This window comes from Delphinapterus leucas, chromosome 2, assembly GCF_059928025.1.
Source record: "Delphinapterus leucas isolate spDelLeu-1000000601 "Yukka" chromosome 2, BTC_Dleu_Yukka2, whole genome shotgun sequence".
Classification (NCBI taxonomy): Eukaryota; Metazoa; Chordata; class Mammalia; order Artiodactyla; family Monodontidae; genus Delphinapterus; species Delphinapterus leucas.
This window is the reverse complement of record NC_143130.1, coordinates 136118714-136128645: the sequence shown is the minus strand read 5'-3', so window position 1 is coordinate 136128645 and position 9932 is coordinate 136118714. Positions and strand designations below refer to the sequence as shown.

Below are 9932 nucleotides of genomic sequence, written 5' to 3'. Positions count from 1 at the left end.
CCTGGCAGCTGTTCTGAGTTTCAGCAATGAGACTGCCAGGTCCTTGGACCTTGACCAGAGGGAAGTAAGGCTCGAGGACCTCACCCAGGCTGTGGCAGCCATCCTGGGCATCTATCATGGAAGCAATAAAGCTCTTCCCGGAAATAAATAAATAAACAAACAAATAAATAAATAAATAAGTTTTTAAAAACAACAGGTGAAATTAAGTTTAGTAATATATTTTAACGCAATAGATTCACAATTTATCCAAAATATTATTTCAATACAGAATCAATATATTAAAAAAAAGTTAAATAGACATCTCACTTTCTTTTATTCATACGAAGTCTCCAAAATCCAGTATAGCAGATCTCAGTTTTGAGTTTAGATTTTCATTGAAATAGTTTATCTGTATTTAGATGTCATAAAATTTACAGTTGAAAAAGTGTACTCATGGACCCAAGTTGTTCCAAACATACTTGAGTTTTCTAATAACTGAATCAAGTACCAGGTTGTAAATTCAAATTTAGACTAATTAAGATTAAGTAAAATTTAAAATTCAGTTCCTCAGTCACCCTAGTTACATTTTAGCCACATGTGGCTGGTGGCAACCATGTTGGATAGGTCAGGTCCATGATTTTAGAGAACAAGTTTTCTCATCACCATGCCCTTGATGATAACTAATGAAAGCAGATTTTATAGGTTCACATTATCCTTAGTTCTTTTTTTTTTAATTTTTATTTATTCTTTAATTTTATTTATGGCTGTGTTGGGTCTTCGTTGCTGCGCGCGGGCTTTCTCTAGTTGCAGTGAGTGGGGGATACTTTTCATTGTGGTGCGCGGGCTTCTTACTGCGGTGGCTTCTCTTGTTGCGGAGCACGGGCTCTAGGTGCGCAGGCTTCAGTAGTTGTGGCACGCAGCCTCAGTAGTTGTGGCATGCGATATCCTTAGTTCTTTCTTCTCCTATCCCACCTTTTTTGTACCACAAATTCTCTGCCACGCTAAAAGAACTCTCGATTTTCTTAGATTCCAGTTTTTCTCTTCAGCTGCAGGGCAGGCCCGGCTACCCTAAATCAAAGCTCAGGATGGCTGATCAGCCCTGTTTCCTCCCCTTTGCAGAGATTCTATCATTATTGTGAAATAGAGACATTATCGTCTACATCTTCCAAGTACATCCCTGACAGCATAAAGGGACTATAAAGAAGTTTTTCAAAGCTCTTCCCTGAAATTTGATGCTGTTACAAGTAAGACACACCACAGGTTCCTTTGGACAGAAATAATTAGAAGTGCCTGGAGTCAGCATTAAAGAGTTTTGTCAGGGCTTCCCTGGTGGCACAGTGGTTAAGAATCCACCTGCCATTGCAGGGGACACGGGTTCGAGCCCTGGTCCGGGAAGATCCCACATGCCGCGGAGCAACTAAGCCCATGTGCCACAACTACTGAGCCTGTACTCTAGAGCCCATGAGCCACAACTACTGAAGCTCACGCACCTAGAGCCTGTGCTCCGCAACAAGAGAAGCCACCGTAATGAGAAATCTGTGCACCACAACGAAGAGTAGCCCCCGTTCACCGTGTGGCGTACAGGCTTCTCATTGTGGTGGCTGCTCTTGTTGCAGCACGTGGGCTCTAGGGTGAGCAGGCTTTAGTAGTTGTGGCACGTGGGCTCTAGAGCACAGTCTCAGTAGTTGTGGTTCATGGGCTTAGGTGCTCTGAGGCATGTGAGATCTTCCCAGACCAGGGCTCGAACCCGTGTCCGCTGCATTGGCAGGCAGATTCTTAACCACTGCGCCACCAGGGAAGTCCCTCAATGACTAATTTTATTGTACATATATGCTTTGAAATTTGTTGAAGCTTTCTTCATGGCCTAATATATGATTATTTGTAACTGTTCCATGTATACTTGAGAAAAATATGTATTCTCTGATTGTTGGATGTTTATCTGGCCTAGTTGTTAATTGTTTTGTTGACATCTTCCATATGTCCTTGCTAAAATTTTGTCTGTTTGGCCTATCAATAATGAGAGAGGTGTATTGAATTGCTCACAATAATGGTGGATTTATCAATTTTTTTCTGTAGCTCTAAAAATATTTGTTTCATCTACTGTGAAGCTATTTTGTTAGATGCATACATGTCTCAGACGGCTCTAGCTTGGTGAATTGAACCTTTTATCATCCCACCATGACCTTCTCCACTCCTAACAATGTACCAGCTTTTTTCTGGTTAGTTATTGCCTGACATAGTATATACCATCCTTTTATTTTTCACTCTTTATATCCATGTGCTTTGGGCATATGACTTTTAAACAGAATATATCTGGATTTCTAAAATCCCATCTATCTTCTGACTGGTGAGATTACTTCATTTATACTTACTATAATTATTGATATCTTTGTAACTTTTTCTATCAACTATATTTGTAATTTCAATTTATCTCACCTTTTTTATGTTTTCTACTTTAAAAAATGATATAGTTAGACAAGAATTTTATGACATCTTCATATCCCTTGTTTTTCCTTCATTTCCACTTTCCATATCTTATTATCTAGAGTGTTTCATTCTAGGTTAGTTTAAATATATGCTCTCCTTTTCCTTTGCTTGTAGCAGTTTTTAAACAACAAATATTACAAAGGTATTTGCTCATCTTAAAATATCTGTTTGTCTCTCTGTACCTGCTGCTATATAGAAGCAGGTGCAGTTTGTCCCAAGAGAATAGCAGGGATGACACAAAAACCAAACAATTTCTATCATATTTTATCCTCCATTGCCTTATGCCCCATGCCATATGCATTATCCCATAAACACCAGTTCAGAACAGCCATATTGCCCCAGAATTTTCTATTTCCTTGGTATTTGGGTGTTTACCAGGTAACTTGGCTGTTTTTTGTTTTTCGTTTTCTCTCTGTAGCTCCTCTGAGATTGATCTTGGGGGAAGGAGCTAGTAACTTTACTTTGTCAGCATCTTGTAGGAAGCGGAACAGGAACTAATTATTTCGTTTAATTTTCCTAACATTCCTAAGAGGTAGATAAGGAAATGGAGATTCAGAGAAGTGCAGAAAACTTGCCAATGTGAAGTGGCAATTTTAAATGTCATCCATTTGACCCCAAAGCCTATGCCCTTTTCCATTCTCAAATCAACACGGAAACAAGCTATGTTTCCAGCCAGGACAATGAAAATACCTCAGTTTGAGTCCTGATTCTGCTACTTAGTTAGCTGTGGGATCTTGTACAAGTCACTGATCTTCAAAGTCCTTTCCATCACTAAAGCTGCTAATTCCTCAGTTATACTCTCTGCTTGTGTTTCAGTAATTCCTAATGAAATTTTAATTCATTGCAGTATGGTTTCTGCCGCCATCCTTCAGCTGAAATAATTCTCACCAAAGCTGCCAATCACACCCTTGCTGCTAAACGGATTGAATGTGCAATGCTGTGTCCTTCCATATGTTATGCTTTGCTTTATTATTTCTTAATGCACTACAGTGCTTTAGTTATAGTTAACTCAAAAAAATCATCTGAGGCTTTGCAGGGGGAACTTTTCCCACAAACAGCTATACACACGGGTTTTATTTACATGTGATGCTGGACAATGTATTAAAAAAGTGAGAAAAGATTGAAGATAACCACACACAAATTAATTCAAGATGGACCACAAACCTAAACATAAGAGCTAAAACTACCAAGTTTCTAGAAAAAAAAAATAGGAGAATAATGTTATGATCTTGTGGTAGGCAAATAGTTCTTAGAGAGGAAACAAAGCACGAAAGATAAAAGAAAAAAATTTAAATTAGACTTCATCAAACTTAAACCCTCTGCTCACCAGTGATGCTAAGAAAATGCAAAGGCAACCAACAGAGCCAGGTTTTCTACTGTTAGGGTGGGAGGTTACAGATAAGCAAGGGGAGGAGGCTAGAATGATCCATGTGGTAATGGATTAGAGGTGGAGACATCAGCATGAACTCATGATTAGCTTAATGTAGGTACAGATGTTTACATATAGAAATATTTATAGATCTGTATATACATATGTTAGTCTACTTTCTCACCCTATCAGCTGAGAAACTCCCTAGTAGCAAGGAGCACACCTACTGTCCAGATCTTGGTTTCTAGTACCATTCTCCAATAAGAGGAACCAGTGCTCCCTAGAGAAATGGCTCATTCTAGTATTGAGGCAAGGAAAATATAAGATGAACCTGGAGCATATTGTAGAGCCAGAAAGTAAAGTAATACTAAAACAAATAAACAAAAAGAGACAAACAACAAACAAAACACCCACAACAATGGGGACATGTCCAAGTGATGGAGGAACAAATTGAAAGAGCTACCAATGGCTGAAATTGGAACAATGTGAGCAACAAAATAAAGTAGTATTAGCATATAACCCAAAGTAGAAAATAAATATCCACAAGTTCTAATGTAAGTAATTGCATAAACAAATAATGGGGGAGAAGAGACAAATTTCCCATGCAGAATAATTACAAGTAGTTTTTATGTTCATATTTTGTGCTCAAGAAGATAGAGTATATGTTCTCAGTCCTTAAGTGTTTTCTGCCCATACTTCCTTCCTTCCAAAGAGTACAGTATGGAAAGGGGGAAAGAGAGTAATTTGACACCGGAGAAATCTGGCAAACACTCCCTCAACCAAATAATCAAGGTTAACATTAACAGTAATAAATCATGTTGATAAGATATACTCTTGATGTGATATGAGAATGGCACTTCACTTCTACGGTGTTTCTCCCCAAAGCCCATAATCCCAGTCTAATTATAGGAAAACATCAGACAAATTCCTATTGAGGGACATTCTACAAAATACCTGACTAGTACTCCGCAAAACTGTCAAGGTTACCAAAAATACGGAAAGGTCTAAGAAACTGTCATAGTCTAAGTAGCCTAAGGCAACATGATGGCCAAATATAATGTGGTATCTTGGAACAGAAGAAGATCACTGGGTAAAAATTAAAGAAATCTAAATAAAGTATGGACTTCAGTTAATAATAATGTATCTGTATCAGTTCATTAATTGTAACAAATGTACCATACTAATGTAACAGGGGGAAATGGATGTGGGGCATATCGGAACTCACTTTACTATCTTTGTGATTTTTCTGTTAATCTAAAGCTATTCTAAGATTAAAGATTTATTATTTTAAAAAGTCAATGTACAGACTGGGAAAATATACTCAAAATACATATATCTGAAAAAGGACTTGTACCCAGAATAGATAGAACTGCTACAACTGAATACTAAAAAGACAACCAAATTTTAAAAGATAACCCTCAATTTTAAAAACATAGGCATGACTTCCCTGGTGGCTCAGTGGTTAAGAATCCACCTGCCAATGCAGGGGACACGGGTTTGATCCCTGGTCAGGGAAGATCCCACATGCCATGGAGCAACTAAGCCTATGTGCCACAATGACTGAGCCTGCACTCTAGAGTCCGTGAGCCACAACTACTGAGCCTGCGTGCCACAACTACTGAAGCCCGCGTGCCTAGAACCCGTGTTCCGCAACGAGAAGCCACCACAATGAGAAGTCCGCACACCGCAACAAAGAGTAGCCCCCGCTCACCACAACCAGAGAAAACCCGTGCGCAGCAATGAAGACTCAAAGCAGTGAAAAATAAATAAGTAAATTTATTAAAAAAACAAAAATAGGCAAAAGACTTGAGCAGGAATTTCACAAAACAAGATACAAAAATAGTTAATAAGCACATGAAAAGATGCTCATCATCATTAGTCATTGAGGAACTATAAAATTAAAATGAGATGCCATTTTACACCACTAGAGGGGTTAAAATTAAAGAGAACTCCAAACGTTGGCAAGCATGTGGAACAACATGAGCTCTTAAACGTCACTAGTGAGAATGTAAAATGGTACAATCACTTTGGAAAACTGCTTGGCAATTTTTTATAAAATTAAGCATACCCAGAATGACCTAGAAATTCCACATCTATATTTCCCCAAGAGAAATAAAACATGCCCACAAACATGCTTGTACAAGAATGTTTATAGCAACTTTATTCATTGGAGGTATCACACTCCCTGGCTTGAAACTATACTGCAAAATTACAATAATCAAAATAGTGTGGTACTGGCACAAAAAGAGACACATAGATCACTGGAACAGAATAGAGAGGTCAGAAATAAACCCATGCTTATATGGTCAATTAATCTATGACAAAGGAGGCAAGAATGGGGAATGGGGAACAACAAAGGGGAAAAGATAGTCTCCTCAAGAAATGGTGCTGGGAAAATTGGACAACTACATACAAAAGGATAAAATTGGGCCACTTTTTTACACCATATACAAAAATAAACTCAGAACGGATTTAAAGACTTCAATGTAAGACCTGAAACTACAAAACTCCTAGAAGAAAACATAGGCAGTATCCTCTTTGACATTGGTCTTAGCAATTTTTTTTTGGATATGTCTCCTCAGAAAAGGGCAACAAAAGCAAACTAAAAAGTTTTTGCACAGTGAAGGAAACCACCAACAAAATGGAAAGGCAACCTATTGAATGGGAGAAGATATTTGCAAAAGATATATCCAAAAAGAGGTTGATATCCACATATATAAAAACTCATACAACTCAATATCAAAAAGACAAACAACCCGATTAAAAAAGAGGACCTGAATAGACATTTTTCCAAAGAAGACATATAGATGGCCAATAGACACATGAAAATGTGCTCAGCCTCCCTTATCATCAGGGAAATATTGATACAAATCAAAACCACAATGAGCTACCACCCCACACCTGTCAGAATGGCTATTATCAAAAAGACAAGAAACAACAAGTATTGGCAAGGATGTAGAGAAAAGGGAACACTTTTGCACTGTTAGTGGAAATGTAAATTGGTGCAGGCACTATGGAGGACAGTATGGAGGTTCCGTAAAAAAATAAAAATAGAACTACCATATGATCCAGCGATTCCACTTCTGGGTATTTATCTGTAGAAAGTGAAAACATAATTCAAAAGATATATATCCCTATGTTCATTGCAGCACTATTTACAATAGCCAAAATATGGAAGCAACCTAAATGTCTATCAATGGATGCGTCGGTGGTATAATAGGATGTAGTATACACAGACACACAGACTCACACACACACACAGGAATGTTACTCAACCATTAAAAAAGAATGAAATCTCACCATTTGTGGCAACATAGATGGAACTGGAGGGTAATACGCTAAATGAAATAAGTCAGACAGAGAAAAACAAATACCATATGATTTCATTTATATATAAAAACCAAAACAAACAAACAAACAAAACAAAACAGAAACTGTGGGAAACGGTCAGCCTTGAGAGCAAGCTGCGGACATGCCAGGCATGCCGCCGCTGCTCCAAGGGACTGTGCCTACTTGTTCGCCTCCTTGTTTCATTCCATGGGAGATAAATCACCAGGGCCCAGAAATCAGAAAGAATGTAAAATAAGACAAGCAAAGCTGTCTCCCCCCTGCATTTTGGATGATTCCGGGTTTATGGGTTTTCTCCCAGGGAAGTTAACCTTGAAGCCGAGACAGTCTGTAGATGATGTAAACCACCATCTGGCAACCAACCTCCCTTTTTCTAGTCTATATAATCTGCAACTGTAGCATAATAAAATTTGCTTTGCAACCATCAGTTGTCTTGGTCCTTCTGACCCCATTCGTCGGTACTGCTTCAGTTCCTTACCCCTTCCCTTCTGACCCTGGGCGGTGAAATCCTCTTCCTGCGGCTGGTCCGCGGCAAGAAACAGACTCATAGATACAGAAAACAAACTGTTCGTTGCCCAGGGAGGGAGTGTCAGGGAAAGGACCAAATAGGTGAAGGGGATTAAGAAGTAAAAATTTTCAGCTATAAAACAAATGTCACAGAATATGGTAAATAATATTGTAACAACTTTGTATGGTGACTGATGGTAACTGGATTTATTGTGGTGATCATTTCATAATGTATAAAAATATTGAATCACTATGTTGCACACCTGAAACTAATACTGTATGTTAATTAGAACTCAGTTAAAAAAAAAATTCCACACCTACATTTCCCCAAGAGAAATAAAACATGACCACAAATAGACTTGTACAAGAATGTTTATAGCAACTTTATTCATAATAGCTAAAAATTGGAACAATCCAATATCCATCAACAGGAGAATGGATAAGCAAATTATTCAATGGAATACTTTTCAGCAATAAAAATAACGGCTGATTCATGTAACAGTAGGGATGGATCTCGAAAACATTACACTGGGAGAAAGAAAGCAGACAAGAGTACCTACCACTCCTATTTTTAAGGTGATAGAAATCAGAAGAGTGATTGTCTAAGCTGTGGGAGATTTGGAAGGGGGCTTGAGAGAACCGGGTGATGGAAATGCTCTATATCCTGATTGGGTGGTGGTTACACAGCTGTTTACATTTAGCAAAACTCATCAAATCATATACTAAAAAAACTATGCTTTTCACTGTATTTGATAATTTTACCTCTATTTAAAAAGAAAAAAAAAAAGGACGGGAAGAAAAAAAAGACTGGTAACGCTGAAAGGTAACAGTAAAAGATGTAAGAAGAAATTTGATGTGGTAATAAGCCCTTTCTTTAAAACGTTAAGTGAAGAAAATATTCCAATAAGCTCTGCTGGATTTATGTAATCACATAAGGACTCAGACTCTGAGTCCCCTCTCCTCCGTCCGAGTTCCTCGGTCTTTTCTCGGATACCCGCGAGGCCCCGCGAACTCCAGGACGGTTTCAGGCGTAGCGCCCTGTCGGCCGCCGGCCATTGTAGCTCTCCGCCAGCCCCGGTGCTCCCACCGCTCCCCGCCTCATCAATATCGCATCGCGGACCCGCCCATTGATTCAGCTCACAGCCACCCTTTGAACGGTCCGTTCACCTTTCAATCAATTCAAACATAGCAAGGAGCTAACCAATCGCAAGCCTCGGCGAAGGGAAGAGGCGGGTACTTTTACAGGAAGTGTTGCTTAAAATACCTCCAATCAGAAGTTCGGTGCAGGAAGTTTGAATTTTGCCGAGTCTTGTAGGCGTTCCTTCTTCGGAGGCGGCGGTGGTCTTCCAGGCCCAGAGGGTTCCTTTACTTTTAGTTTGGTTGAGGTTTCACGCTAGAAGCTGCCTCAGGTAGGTGGATGCTGGGGAGCTGGGGGAGGGCGCTGGTCCGCTTCCTTCTAGAAGGTCTAGAAGTGTCGGAGGACCGGCGGCTGCGAGCTGGACGCCGCTCAGGGGAGGCTCCTCTTAGGACCGTGTTACCTGTCCTTCCCGAAGCTGATGACGCAGTCCTTCGGAAGAGTAAATATTTGTTGCCATGATCTGTGTAGCAGCATCATTTCACCACCGGGGCGTTATTGGCTTTGGGCCCCAACATTATTCCAGTGGCTCTTTCCAGGTTCTATGACAACTAAAAACGCCTGGGTTGACAACCTTGGCAAGCAAAACTAAGGCATTCTAGACTTTTAAGCTGGAAGAAACTCCAGTCAGCCAAAGAAGAGAACTTAGATGTGTGTGAAGAGCCAGGCTGCCTGGCTTAAGATTCCAGCTCCACTACCTTTTAGCTGTGCAAATGTGGGCAATTAATTTACCTCATTTGTATAACGGCAGTTTTACTAAATACCTTTTAGGGTTTAGGTGATAATTAAATATGCCTTCGGTGTTAGTTCTCTCTCTCTCTCTCTATTTGCCGTGTATAGTTCTATGCTGTGTTTTTAAATACCTAGTACGTAATTTTAATTTTCTTTAATATTTGCGGGAAGTGGCAAATCAAATAGTAGAGGAGAGTTCTTGATTAAAAAAGCACAGTCCTTTGTCACTTCCCCTGGGCCCTTAAAGGAGAATGTTATTAGCATCCAGGTCAGATGAATTCTCATGTTTTTATACTCTGTTGATTGCCTAAAATAATACAACATTTTAATTTGTTGCATTTCTTGTGAAGTTTTTTTATCTGCATTTTTCTAGTG

The 9932-nt window shown here is 39.3% G+C and overlaps 1 protein-coding gene across 1 annotated transcript in view; it reads left to right on the top strand.

Moving 5' to 3' along the window:
* Positions 1–8962: 8962 nt before the first annotated feature.
* DLGAP5 (DLG associated protein 5) overlaps positions 8963–9932 on the top strand; it is a 39181-nt gene continuing 38211 nt past the window's right edge. The window contains exon 1 of the mRNA XM_022570511.2: positions 8963–9099. The gene's annotated coding sequence lies outside the window, so the exon portion shown is untranslated. The remainder of the gene's footprint in view (positions 9100–9932) is intronic.